The 15,729-nt window shown below is 32.5% G+C and overlaps 1 pseudogene; it reads left to right on the forward strand.

Annotated features, from left to right (window-relative positions):
• Positions 1 to 218: 218 nt before the first annotated feature.
• Positions 219 to 8,141, forward strand: LOC127711979 (cadherin EGF LAG seven-pass G-type receptor 1-like; annotated as a pseudogene).
• The last annotated feature ends 7,588 nt before the right edge of the window (positions 8,142 to 15,729 follow it).

Below are 15,729 nucleotides of genomic sequence, written 5' to 3' on the forward strand. Positions count from 1 at the left end.
AGACTTATTGTTACTGATAACACAACGCGTGAAACTGTAGAAGTTAAGACAATGCAGAAAGATGTAACCGATTATCAGAATGTTTCTGACACTTACGACTATGCTACAACTTTCTTAATCTATGATACAGAGTTTTTGAAATATCATTTGCCCGATTTACAGGTTACCATGCTGGTTGGATCAGTAGATGAGCTATGTGGCCATTGGGTTATCAAGGTGACACAATTAGGGGATCTTTTAAGGGCAGATAGCTACGAATGTCTTACTCGTATCAACGAAGTTGTGACAACATTTTCGGTTATGTCAATTGTGACATATGTTGCGTTTTCATTGTCTGTGGTAGCATTAATTGGACTTATTATATTTAATCGCAAACACAATTTGATTACAAACATTCCAGGATCAAATCTAGAAAATATATCTGTCTCACTTTTACTTTCAAATGTGCTCTTTATGATTGGTATAGGAGTACCTAATGTATTTAATCTATGTTACGTCATCGGTGTGTTGCTCCATTATCTTTGGTTGTCGGTATTTTCATTTATGACCATTTCTATTACATTTATAGTGAAAAATCTTGTTCAAATGAAATCAAGAAATACAACTGGAAGTGATAAAGTATTCAGCAGACGTATGATGCTTACATTAATTGGACTTGCTTTTCCTCTTATGATTGTTGGTCTTTCCGTTCTCGTTGACCAATTTGGACCTGAATACCTATCCCTAGGTTATGATGGTCAAGTGTGCTTTCCAAATCGATACCCTGGAAATCTCATTTTCTTCACTGGTCCTGTAATTGTTTCAGTTATTTGGAATTTCCTTTGCCTTTCCTTAACAATATTTCAGATTTGCAGGGTTCGATATCAAATTGGGAATATACGTAAGTCAGCTCCGTTTCAGGATGCAATGGTGTATTTCCGAATCATTGTCCTTTCTGGTATGTTGTGGGCTTTTGGCATTGCTTCGGCAGTTTTTGAAACAGAGGTATTGGAGTATATTTTCACCATACTTTGTGGGTTGCAAGGATTTTGTATTGCAATAGCAAATTTGACAACAAGTAAAGTCAGATGTTGTCAGAAGCCAAATGAATCTTCAGAAAATATAACCGTCACAAAACTATCAACCTTTAGTGGTTAATAGTCCTTAGTTAGTTTGAGGCTATTTAACGTAGGAATTAAACTAAAATAGCTCTCATTTTTCTCAAACGAACACCATTTATACTTATTGCTTTATATTTCGAAGATTTATCCCTTCCCTTGTATTTTTCGTTGTTGATTTGCAAGATTGAAATTATTTATTAGAAATATTTTTTTGTACAGTGCATTGGGGAAAGTTATGCAATGTTAAGTTGTTGCGGTCAAGCGAATATTTCTAATATCCACAGAGAACCGTCATTATAACCATACGATTGTGGGTATTTACCAAAACTGTAGTACATGGACGTTGCATAAACAGATGGGGTATAATGAAACAGTATTATTGAGGAGTAAAATTCATCCACATGATTAACATTTTTTAAAGCTTCACAAAATGTATCACGATATCGTGAAGAAATGAGATAAAGGTATAAACGAAAATCTACGAATAGTTGTCCTGTCTGGTATTTTGTGGGTTTTTGTAATTGTGTCAAAATGTTTTGGAATACATCATCACCGTGCTTTGACGGTTGCAAGGGTTTTTGTATTGAAATAGCAAATTTAATAAGTACAGGTATATGTAGTTATGTACGGATACTGAAATGTCGACCTTAAGTGGTTAGTAGTTCACCTTCACATGTGAGTGTTAGCCTTTTTACATAACCTGACTTTTTAAACAGGAAATGGTGTAAAATTGTATTGTTTGGTAGAATGTTTAAAAGGAATTACAAGTATCTGCATCTAAAGTCTCAGTGAAGGTATTTCCTTATTGTATATGATATGGATAATTAATAAACATAAATTTATCATATTTTTTTTTATTAAGTTGATATCTTTAATTACTACTTAGCGCACCTAGCCAAAAAGACCACGGTGCACTGTCAATATTTGGTGTCCGTCGTCTGTTAACTTTTACAACATTCGTCTATGAAACGACATGGTCAGTAAGAACAAAACTACGCAACAATTATCCTTGAAGACCGGCAAGCAGTTAGCAAGCAATTTCCGTGCAATAACCTATGAACTGTTCCATCACTGTTTTTTTTCTTCAAATTTATATTATTTGTAATACTGATGATAAAATGGAGGTCAAGTTCAATACTTTAGTATTAACGATTTTCACTTTTACTGTTCAGGAGTTATAGTCCTTGGTATATTGAAAATTGGGACTGTATGTTGTTTCTGTGCAATAACGTATGAACAGCTCCACCAATGCTTTTCAAATTTTAATATGTTGTTACTGATGCGAAAAATACAGGTCAATTTCGATATTGACATTTTTCACTTTTATTGTTGATGAGTTATGGTCCTTGATAGATCAGAATAAAGGCACAAAACGTGTCTGGTGAAACAAGCCTGAAAGCGCCTTCAAAATACAGAAACCCGGGTTTGCTGTCAATTTGATAGCTCATTTCTTGTTAATTATTATTTTGAAAACTATAAAAGAAAGAGAGAAACCTTTATCACAAAAATGAACAGGTATAATTTACAAATAAGTCGTCAAGGCTGAAATCGTCAATCAACTCTTCATTGGAGTTATTGTCATTTAATGACGATTGTTACCTTAAAAAAAAGTTAAATTATTCGAAACACAAAGGTTTTTCGACCCCCATGCATATAGATATCCTCAGCCTTATTAGACACAATTTTTGTTTGTCCTTAAATGATTGTTTTCACCCAGGTTTGCCTTTAATATAAAAAATGAACATCTAATAGTCAACATTATGATAATAATAGGAAAGTAGTGTATGCCCTCAAAAAACTATTTTCATTTTTTTGTGTTTATTGGGTAAAACTATAATCGAAAGAGATAAATTAAATACAGCATAAATGATCAGCAAAACGATATCTGCAATACCGAAACTTTCTGTAGACTCCTTGTAAGATTTATTTTTTTGCATTTTTGTAAAACAAATTGTAGTTCTTAGGGGAAATACCAACAGCAAAAAATATCACATTTTAAGTTCTACTTGAATGACAAATGACCAAAGTCGCCAGTTGACTCCTGAAAGGAAAAATTGGCTCCAATGACTATTTTTATTAATTTTGTAGTTCAGATAGAGAAAAACTTATTGTAGCAAAAATCATCAGCAGGACAATTTCTACAAATAAGTCAAATGTCGAAAATCGTCAGTTCATTCCTTATATCAGCTATTGCCAGTAAACGATGAATGTTTTACCAATTTTAGCATTTTTATCTAATGTCTTGCAATATTTTAAAGATATATTTTGTCAGTTTTTATGGACTTCCCCTTTTTGAATTTACCTTGGAGTTCGGTATTTTTATAATACTTTTTTATCCTCTACAAATTAATCAACCCGTTATATTAGTGTTGCTGTTAGATCACAATATTATCCCATTCGTCATGTTTACCTATTACCATGAAATCTGTAATTACGGACGAAATCTCGGTCCAGCAAAGGTGTTAAATACGGAAAAACTATGAACCACACAGTTTCCATTTTACAAAAGTAATATAATGGCTTCAAAGCAATTTCATTCCAAAACGCCCGGTGAATGGAACCGGCTACTTAAAGCTTCTAGTTTAATAAATTTGAATACTGTTGATCTATTGAGATTTTATTGTTTTACCGCAAATATATTTAGATGTGCATTCTATTCAATGCATTTAGAATAGCTTCCATCAGTTGTGTGATTTAAATTATTTAGGTCACACGATTTTCTTTGATACAAACACTGTTGTAATATTATAGATGAATATACCATAAAAAGGCTTTGACTACTTTCTTTTGCATAATATATTTCACTAACAGTGTCAAATATTGAAATTAGATTAAACTTTATGAAATTTTAATAACAGAAAGTCTTCGCAGGTTACATTGAAAATCTACCTATACCATTCAATAGTTCTCTTTATTCTATGGTTTTCAAAAATGGATAACATCCGTCTTTCATTTTGGCTCAGTTGTCTTATTGATACATGTTTTCCCGTTGTAAAAACTTTGCATTTGGTATTTCAGGTTGTTTAATATCTAACATTGGTTATTGTGAAAACTAAACCTATATTTTTCTTTTTTTCTTAAAAAATTAAAAGCTAACATTAAAAAGTTGCGAGTAAATTCAACAGGTGTTTATTCATTGTTAGTTTTCAATTTTTGGGGTTTGAGAGTTCATGATGAAGGTAAATCCAGAAAAGCACAACGTTTGCACCATCTCACAAAGTGTAAGTTTACTTTAACAGAGGTGGTTAAAGACCTACCATCAAATTTAATTCATGAAAGACCAAAAAAAAAGTTGGACATTTATAAAAAGACACAAAGATATAACAAAAACAACTATAATTGTCAAGTTTTCGACTAGAGACAGACACAATTTTGATATGTAGCGGGTTTTTTTAGCGTTCAATAATCCCCTTTTTAATACCTATCATATGAATAACAAGGTGTGTGGCACCGTTAAAGTCCACAATTCCTCTAAAGTCCACAACACCGCTAAAGTCCACAACAAATTTCCGCTTAAGTCCACAACGCCGTTAAAGTCCACAAACTTTCCGCTAAAGTCCACAAACTTTCCGCTAAAGTCCACAAAGTGACCTCCGCTAAAGTCCACAAAAAAACACCGTTAAAGTCCACAATAACAAGTTCCGCTAAAGTCCACAAAAAAACACCGTTAAAGTCCACACAACTTTTTTTATTATTATTAAAAAATCAATTCGCTTTTTTTTAATCCCGATGGTATAGATCTAATAAAAAGCATGGACTTCTGTTCTTGGAAAGTATTTCTTATCCGCTTGAATTATGTTTTTGATAAATGAAAAGATTCTGATTTTGATCCCCATAAAAGATCTTTGTATTGTGATTTTCTATGAATCAAAGGGACCGTTTTGGCTGCTGTGGAGCATAACAGAAACTGAATGGATTTCGTTCTTATGTTTTATAGATAATTGCAAAGATATTTGCAAACGAAATTTCAATGTCAAATATAGGCTTCAAGATAGACTTTAAACCATAATGTTCTTGTTTGAAATCAAAATAATGATAAATAAAAGAATTCCACACATGCATTTTGTGGTGCTAAGCAGATTTCGATCACTCATTAGTTTGCATGTTTGTTTGGTTTTCAAAAAGGAGTATGTATTTGTTTCAGAATGCTTTGAAGATGAATTGAATAGATTATACGCAGATGCGGTTCTGTATAATGTCTGACCCATGATAAGTACAAGTATAAAAGATTTGCGCACATTTTTAGAATGAAGCGCTTCCGCGCTCCATACAAAGTGTACTTCGGTCAACGCTTTTACACCCCAATGAATTTACAAAAAGAAGCATTCAATTCTTAAATACAGGCATTTGTTAAGATCTTAAACTAATATTGTTACAATTACATGAATAAAGAGAATAAGCGAACATTCAATCAATTGAAATGAATTATTTGTTTTCTTTTTTGGCACTCTCGCCCACAAGGAACATTAGATTTTTTACATTTACATGTTTTGTTCATGCATATTCCTTGCCATTTACATTTTTTAGTAAAGTTCCTAAATATTCGAAAAACTTTTCTTCCCACATTATGTTTACTTCCAATAACTTCAATTTCAGCGAGCATAATTCAATTTCGTGTATTACAGACATGCTAAATTCAGAAGATTACCATATCATATGAACATGACTTTTTTGAATAATTAAAATTTTAAGTTTTTATTTCAATTGCAATTGAACTTTTTGTATTAATTTAAGATTTCAGTTATGTTGATCTGTAATGTACATTTGTATCTAATACACAAAATAAGGCAGACCGTACGCGTACAGTCCGACCGTATGCGTATTTTAAAAAAGTACGCATTCGCTCCAGACCGTACGCGTACGGTCCAAATAATAATATGGTCTGAAACATATATGTTGTAGGTCACTGTAAAACAATTTGAAGATGCAAATTTGATCAAAACACTCCTAAATGAAATTGACTAAACTTGCATAATTAAACTAGGTTTCAGATTTAGATGAGAAAATCATCAGACTCTAATACCATGAACTTGCAGATTACTTTAAACAAGACCTTTGAACACCCACTTTACTTCCGGTTAATCAGTTAATAGGTCGAATGACCTGGTAGGCAAACATTTCCAATTGACAACATCAAAATTAAAATATTACTCTGATTTCAAGTTTGCCAGGAATTACTAAACAAATCAAAGTGGCTGCTTGTGTCTTAGTTCCTTCCCTTGATTTGTTTGGTATAAAAAAAAATAGGAAAGGCGATCAACATTACTTTCGTTTTTTGGTTTTATGAGAATTGAATAAATCGGATAATAATGAAGTATAGAATGAACATTCAAATGTAATAAACAACAGGAAATTCTGTACAACATATACAAATCTAAATATTATTAAAACTAGAGTATCATATGATCTTAAGCTTGTATCGTTCACTTGACCTAAATATGATCATTGTTGGTTTTAAGGAACACATAGTTTAAGCTTTTTTCTATTGAAGCGTATTCTAAACTTTGGACCTCTAGTGCTCGGTCCCCATGGACATGCATTTCTTTAAACTAAAATCTTCACATCCATTCTACTGAAGCTTCGTAGGAAAATCTAACATCTTACATAGCTTACATGACCAATAGGGTCATGTACTTGACTTGACTTTCAACCGTACAATAATGGCTTCGATATAACCCTTTACTCATAATCTTATACCAAAATTTACATTTAAGACCCTGTACCGTACACATTCTCAGTAAAACAATCATGTACTTCGTTATTGGTGAACAAGGTAAATTCATAACTAAATTAAATGTACGAATACTCAGAATTCTTAACTTACTATTTCATTCGTGTTAAAAATCTAACACTGCCTTTTATAATAACTAGCAAGTAACTGATAGACAGGCATTCTGCATTAAATAAATGAAAATATAACTTCTTCCTCTTTTTGTAAAAATCAACATAACTTTATAATGTAATTGTTTTTTACTTTTTTTTTAGTAGTTCACCTACTAATTATATCAAATTGTAATCACTTTAATCACATCAAATCCAATGTACGGATGTTCCAGACCATATGCACATTTAGACCATACGCGTATATGGTCTGGACCTTAGACGAACTTATTCAAAATACGTATACGGTCGGACCGTACGCGTACCGTTTGCCTAATTTTACGAAATTTGTCAAATCTAGAAATAAAAATTGAAATAAAAACTTTAACTAAATACAAAAGTCACGCTACATTGTAACTTTATTAGTTAATCTTCTGTATTAAGTATGAAATTGAGTTAAAACGCTCACTGAAATTGAAGTTATTTGAAATACAAATAATGTTGGAAGATAAGTTTTTAGAAAATTTAGGAACTTTACTACAAAAACCGTCAAGCCAGCTGTTTACTTGTGAGAAGACTGATAGAACTAAACTGAAATGCTTAATATATAGTTTTGACAGTTTCTCAGATATTATAAGTGATATTAAAGTCATGTATACATCTTGTGTATTGAATGGTTGTAAGATGTTCATGACTGTCTGTCTGGTCTGTGTCATATTTCCTTGACCTTCTTTAATGGTTCATTAGTCAAAGTTCTTATTTCTTGATGATGTTAGCTTCCGAGATACTTTAAGCGATAGTTAACTTAATTTGGTATATCATGGGATGAATTTATACGGCCTCCATGTCTGTCTGAAAAGATTTATCTCACCTTGACATCATGTTCATTGATCATTGAATTGATAATTTAATGTATTGCTTGTTGTAAAAAAAAATGTTCACTTTCAAATAACTTCAATTATAAACACTAAAACAGGGAAGACATTTAAGTGTGTCCAGTCTTGTTATAATAATTATGTATACAATGTAGGTTCTTAAATACGTTAATCCGATAGCAATTATCAATACAAAAATATTGGGATGGAGAGTGGTCTCATTGGCACTCATACCACATCTTATTTACACAATACATGGGGTCATGATGATGTACCCTGTCCTCCCCTTTTTTACGAGGCAATATTTTGTCAAAGTTCTGATTTCAAGCCATTTATACAAATAACGTTTACCTATTTATTCCTGGTCATCTATACTGATATTTTTTCTTATTTGTGCTGTTTTACTATCCAGCTATTTTTATATCGGCAAACTATATAAAAGTTGAAAAAATAGCTGGAGGGGAGTGCCGGATACATTATTATGACCCCATGTCCATGTGCTTATGTTTAGTAACAATTTAATTAAAACTAGCAAAATCGAATTATATGTCGAATTTCTTGTCGGTGCTCATGTTTTTAAACATCAACATAAAAAAAAAACATTATTAATAACATGTCCCGAGGCTTTTGCTCTGTACATGTATAGTGACGTAAAAAAGTGATTATATACAAAGAATAAGAAAAAAAAAAAGTACTTGAAGAATGCAGTAATTATGTAATAACTAACAAATGTACTATGACTAGATAACTTAGAAATGATGTCCAAATTGGCCTGTTTGATTCATTGATCGGATCATCATAATACAAAGTTCAAATTAATGGAACAAAATCTTCTACAGATACTGTCCTTTTTTCATTTATCAAACTGATAAAAAAATAACTACCAAGAACAAAAGCCCATGCTTTTTATTGTACTACCGGGATAAAAAAAAAAGCGAATTGATATTCTAATAATAAAAAAAAGTTGTGTGGACTTTAACGGTGTTTTTTTGTGGACTTTAGCGGAACTTGTTATTGTGGACTTTAACGGCGTTTTCTTGTGGACTTTAGCGGAGGTCATTTTGTGGACTTTAGCGGGAAGTTTGTGGACTTTAGCGGCGTTGTGGACTTTAGCGGAAATTTGTTGTGGACTTAAGCGGTGTTGTGGACTTTAGAGGAATTGTGGACTTTAACGGTGCCACAAAGGTGAATAGAAGAAAGTAAGATACTAATTAGTTCAATTTATGCTTCAATATGAAATAAATACAAAATACCGATAGAAAAAGCAACACAAATGCATGTTCAAGTAAAACAACGTCCCACAAAAGAATGTCTGAACAGTTACTTCAAAACTAATGATATAATATATCGTCGACTGCATATCAACTATTAAGTTTCATACAGCAATGATATAAAACGAGCAAAACGGCAACATGCATAGAATCTTAACTTTAAAGTCAAATTAGGGATTCAAATCCCAAAAATACCAGACACAACGTTGAAACGGTATTATCTGTTTAATGAGTTTAGTATGTATATTTTATACTTTTTCACTTTTTTTGGTCTTTTGGAAATTGTTGTTTGTGCTGTATTTAGACCCCTCTACCAAGAAATTTGTTTTACATGCACACGTATAAAAATTGCGGTTTTTATCCAACGCAATCATAGGTTTGAACGTTGTTTTCAATTTAGACTTTTGTATATTTTATACATAGCATATATGTTATATTCCAAACTAAAAGGATGTTAGTAAAATGGTTCGCTATTATGAAGATAACGGTTGGCTTTTTTTCATGGAAGTAGAGTTTCACAAATTAGTCTAGCTTAGCGATATTCGACAGACAGGTATTTGCTTTACTTATTGCACTGTCAAAGCTTCAAAGCGTTGTCTACATTGCGATGCTACTGATAATTAACTATGAAAATTAAACAAAAGAAAGTAGGGATAACATAAACAAATGTTGACGACCTTTTTCTCTATCATTCTGATTTTAAGACCTATTAAGTCTATTGTACGAGATTATAATTCATAATAATAATAAAAATACTAATCTCCTGTCGACTAGTCAGACAGTATAGATAATTTCCTGATTTTAGAAACTGTTGATTAAAAAAGCTTTGAAACAATTGTAATAAAAGATAAATGAACGTTCACACAGTACCCCTTTCCGTTGTTTAAACTTCATTGGTGATTAAAACCTAACATCCAAAAAACATACTCAGTGTTGGCCATTTCAAGCAGCGTGTATATTTATTCATACAAATACGATTTATTTTTCAATATCGTATGAGAATATTTATTTCTGTCTATAATATTGACTGTTTCTAGTCCCGACTCATCGACAGCAAAAAATAATAATGTCATCTCTCCTCCGATAGTCTAAACACAAGGCGAAAGTCGAACAATATACTGTTGTCTCGAAAAAAGAAGCGGGTGCAAACAGTACCTCAACTGATAATACTCGAATATTGAAATTGATATTTGCTTATGGGTATGGACGATGCAGAAACGCCCCTGCCTTCGGAAACTGGGTTTGCTACTGTGATCAGGAGTGTAGAATTTACAATGATTGTTGCGTTGATCACAGTAAGAAAGATGTTACACAGAACCAACTAAAATATTAATGTTTGTCAGGAACAAGCGATGCACGCGCTGAAAAGGATATTTTGTGAGTGTTTCCTGTCCCCATGACTATAAAAACCAAACCGTCATTGGACGATGTACTCGGGCTTCCCTTGTAGTGGATTGACCATTTGTTGTAAGTAATGCAAGTAAGTAATGCAAGTCGTATATTTAGAAACGAATTTTGCGCATACTACAATAGTGTAACCAATTTTACCAGTTTTGACTTGCAACTACTAGTATCTAACTTGAAGGTAGACGAGGACCAATATAGAAAGATAACAAGATATTAGGACGAGAAAAATTAATTATACACTGCAACTTTCCGATTACAAACAAATTATTCCATCAGGGACGGTTAGAAGACTCTGCTTGATTGGATTACATGACACGAACGATTTCGCGTGTCAGCTATTCGTGAATCCCGTTCGTGTACTAAACACTGACAATGTTGAACGTCATTCGGCTCCAAAAATGCATAGGCAAACGGTTTCATATGAATACTGTTGATAAATTTACAATTCATGAATTATATCTGTGATCTTTTCATTTCAATCGTTGGTTGAAAATAGTGACATTATGGAATGCGCATTATTGTCACAGCAGGTAAGTATATAAACATATATATTTAAATAAAAACTGTCATTTTTTTCGCAAGAGAAAAAGAAATATAAACAATGAAGATAACCAAAAAGTATAAAATTAGAAAAAGTGGTATGAATGCCAATGAGACAACTCTTCAACAGAGACCAAATGACGTAGAAGTTAGCAAGGATCTGCCTACTCTTCCAGAGCACCTGAGATCACCCCCAGGTTTTGGTGGGGTTCGTGTTGCTCAGTCTTTAGTTTTCTATGTTTTGTTTTGCGTACTATTGTTTGTTTGTTTGTCTTTTTCTTTTTTAGCCATGGCGTTGTCAGTTTATTTTCGACTTATGAGTTTGAATGTCCTTTTGGTATCTTTGGGCCATCTTTTAGCAACCTTAGGTTACCATACCATAAATTGCGGTCTCATTAATGTATTCCACACTTTTTTTATTCATATTTAAGTAGTATATTTGTACGTGCCGTTGCAGGAAGGCTTTTGGCTTTAGATTGATTTATTGTTGGATGCTTTACGTCCAGTGGAAATTTTGACTTTTGAAAGTCAATGAAATAATTACGGAATGAGAGCACAAACAAAACCAGCTGAGGTGATTGAAGAAGATGGAACAGGACACATGACTAATGTAATGTAAATCACCGAATTTATAAAACTCTGAAGTGGTGAATATAACATATAAAACTGAGAATGGAAATGGGGAATGTGTCAAAGAGACAACAACCCGACCAAAGAGCAGAAAACAGAAAACAGCCGAAGGCCACCAATGGGTCTTCAATACAGTGAGAAAATCCCGCACCCGGAGGCGGGCTTTAGTTTGCCCCTAAACAAAAATGTGTACTAGCTCAGTGAAAATGGACGTCATACTAAACTACAAAACATATAAATGAACTAAAATTAAAAATCATACAAGACTAACAAAGGCAAGAGGCTCCTGACTTGGGACAGGCGCAAAAATGCGGCGGGGTTAAACGTTTTTTGTGAGATCTCAACCCTCCCCTATACCTCTAGCCAATGTAGAAAAATAAACACACAGCAAAACTCAGTTTAAAAGAAGTCCGAGTCCGATGTCAGAATAGATAACAAAAGAAACTAAGCAAAATGACAATGATACATAAATTAACAAAAGACTACTAGCAGTTACTGACATGCCAGCTCACGACCTCAATTAAACTGATTGAAAGATTATGTCTTCATCATATGAAAATCAAGCACAATCCCTCCCGTACGGGGTTTAGTATCATACCATCATAAAATATATGAGAAGAACATAACCCGCATCATGCCAACAACTGGTTTTAGAATAAATGTGTTTATTTTCGATTCAAAGACCCTATGAGTGAATCAATATTAATACCAAAATATGCCATCTTTAATGACTATAACAGTATCGTAACTATATCCCTTCTGATTAAGTCTGTTTAAAGGTTTGGTTAGCTTTTTTGTGATTTGTAAAGAATATTACCATAAAAGATTGGATGTGAAATACCTGAATGTATAAGATGTCTGCATGTTGATTTATATTTACGAATGATGTCCTTGTACCGATGATAAAATTTAGTACTAAGTAAATGTTTTGACTATTTTGTGATATCGAAAACCCTGGTGTAATAATTTTTCCGTAATACAAAGATTTCTTTCGTTAAAATCAAACACGTTGTTACATACACGAGCGAATCGAACAAGTTGAGATATATAAACACCATAAACACCATAAGATGGTGACAATGGAACGTCACCATCTAAAAATGGATAATTAACAATAGGAAATGAAAAATCATCTCTTTTATCATATATTTTAGTATTAAGCTTTCCGTTAAAGATATAGATATCAAGATCCAAGAAAGGGCAGTGTTCATTGTTAGTATTAGCTTTATTTAAAGTGAGTTCAGCAGGATAAATCTCTTTAGTGTACATACTGAACTCGTCATTATTGAGAGCCAATATATCATCCAAATATCTAAAAGTGTTATTAAATTTTTATATCAGATGTTGTTTCGATGGGTCTTTGCTGATTTTAGTCATAAATTGTAACTCATAACAATACAAAAACAGGTCCGCATTAAGTGGTGCACAGTTAGTCCCTATTGGAATTCCGATAAGTTGACGATACTAGTATACGGAATCTCAATAGCGAACAAAAATGTTATCTAGTAAAAATTCAAGGGCAGTTATAGTATCAAAGCAGGTCCAATTGACATAGTTCTTTTGTTTGTTGTTACTAAAAAATGACCTAAAAGAGTTTGAACATATATATTCGCATTCTGACTTTTTAAATGCCCATTTAATTAGGTGTGTGAATTTTTTATTAGATTATGAGGCAAAGTGGTATATAAGGTAGAAAAATCAAAACTTTGAACAGATTCGAAATCACCAATATAAGCATGTAATTTATCAATTACTTCCAAAGAATTTTTGACACTCCAAAAGTAATTAATTCCACTATTTCCAAAGGCCTTATTTGAACAATTTATTACCAGGTTTTTGATTGTATCAAGTGTACTAGTAAGTAGAATAGACAGTTTAGTAGTGGAACAATGGCTTGAAGACGAAATAAATCTATATGTGTAAGGTGTTTTGTGCAGCTTCAGAAGCCAGTACATATTTGGAACTTTCATTGTATTTGGTTCTGCTTGTAAAGAAGTAGCTAAAAATTTATGTTTGTTACAGATGTCATTATCCGAAAATGAAGTCAATTGGAATGTTGGTGAATTCGTGATTTCCTTTTGCAGAACCTCAATTTAAAGTTTACGTCAAACAATAATGATATATGTCTCTTATGTTATGATGGTCAAACGTGTCTTTGGTACATTTCGCCTCTCTTCAGTTTAGGCCAAAAATTCAAAATGTATTAAAAGATTGAAGAGGTTATAAAAGAAAGGCAAAAAGTACAGCCATAACTGGGCAATGAACCAGAGCTTTGCACGAGGGAGATATATCTAAAATTATTTCCAAAATTTTGTTACGATAAAATTTAATAACACAATATCCGTATTTTCATGCTAGTACTGAAGTACTAGGTTCTGTGCTGCTGATACCTTAATCGTCAGTATATGAAAAAGTGTTTGTCAATTAAATTGTACCCCCACAGTGGCTATGACTATTGGGCGGATCAATCTCAAAAACATCGGGGAAAGTAGAACTATTGTTATTGATTGATTGATTGATTGATTGATTTATTTATTTATTTATTTATTTATTTATTTATTTATTTATTTATTTATTTATTTATTTATTTATTTATTTATTTATTTATTTATTTATTTATTTATTTATTTATTTTCAGATTGCTGACCACGGGATACCGTATAGCCGGCTATGAAAGCCCCTACATGAAAAATATGAAACAATACAATGTAGAAAACTAACAGCCTAATTTATAACAAAACAATTTACGAAAAGCAAATATGACAGACATGAACAACGACAACCACTGAACTACCGGCTCCTGACTTGGGACAGGCACATAAAAAATGTTGTGGGGTTAAAGATGTATGAAGGCTCCAACCCTCCCCTAACCTGGGACAGTGTTGTAACAGTACAACATAAGAACCAACTATAAAAAGCAGTTGAAAAGGGCTTAACTCATCAGATCGATATAAAGCAGAAAAATATCTAACATCTAACAAAGACACAGACCGGACGTGGAAGGGTATTTATACATCCCTCACAACAACAAAAGACACAAAGTACAGATCTCGGAGGACTTGAGGTTACTGACAGCTAGTTCGAAGTCAATATAAACTAATAAAAAATCATGTATATCTAAGACTAAAGTATCAATCAGTACACATCAAACATCCAATGGATTTAGTGTAAAGACGTCAATCAGAGATCTTCTGCAATGCCAAAATAGATATAAGAAGATGTGGTATGAGTGCCAATGAGACAACACTCCATCCAAGTCAAAATTTATAAAAGTAAACCATTATAGGTCAAAGTACGGACTTCAACACGGAGCCTTGGCTCACATCGAACAGCAAGCTATAAAGGGTCCCCAAAATTACTAGTGTAAAACCATTCAAACGGGAAAACCAACGGTCTAATCTATATAAAAAACGAGAAACGAGAAACACTTATGAACCACATCAACAAACGACAACTACTGAACATCAGATTCCTGACTTAGGACAGGTGCAAACAATTGCAGCGGGTTTTAATGGTACCAAACCTTCACCCTTATCTGAAACAATAGTGTAACATCACAACATAGAAAGACACACTATAAAATATCAATTGAAATGGCTTTACTCAATCAAAAGACATATTAACACCAGTGAACATACAATGAACAAATAAATTTGATCTATGATACAATGTAAATACAAAATAAATAAACTAAGGGAAGAATAATTAAAGTAACATGGTATACCGCTGTGAAATGTTAAACAATATGGTTACGTGAGAGGACATCATGTTTATTGCGGAATTTGAAGTTATTTGATGTGCTAGAGTCTTTAAAATCTTTTCGGAGTGCTTCTTTAAGAAGTCTGCCTCATATCTGTTGAAAAAAAAGTTCTCCAAACAACACAAATATGTTGTCAATAAAAAGCCAAGCATCAGGGTGTCAGAATTATTTTGTTTGAAAATGAGTGATTTTTAAAAAGTATTATTAATTCCTTCTTAAAATAAGATATTCGTATATACGTTGTTTATTCTTTTTATGAAACAAAGTTTGAATAATTCTTGCTTTCAATCTGTCTTTAAGTTTAGAATAAGGAATACTAGTATGAA

This window comes from Mytilus californianus, unplaced genomic scaffold (genome assembly GCF_021869535.1).
Source record: "Mytilus californianus isolate M0D057914Y unplaced genomic scaffold, xbMytCali1.0.p SCAF_8, whole genome shotgun sequence".
Classification (NCBI taxonomy): domain Eukaryota; kingdom Metazoa; phylum Mollusca; class Bivalvia; order Mytilida; family Mytilidae; genus Mytilus; species Mytilus californianus.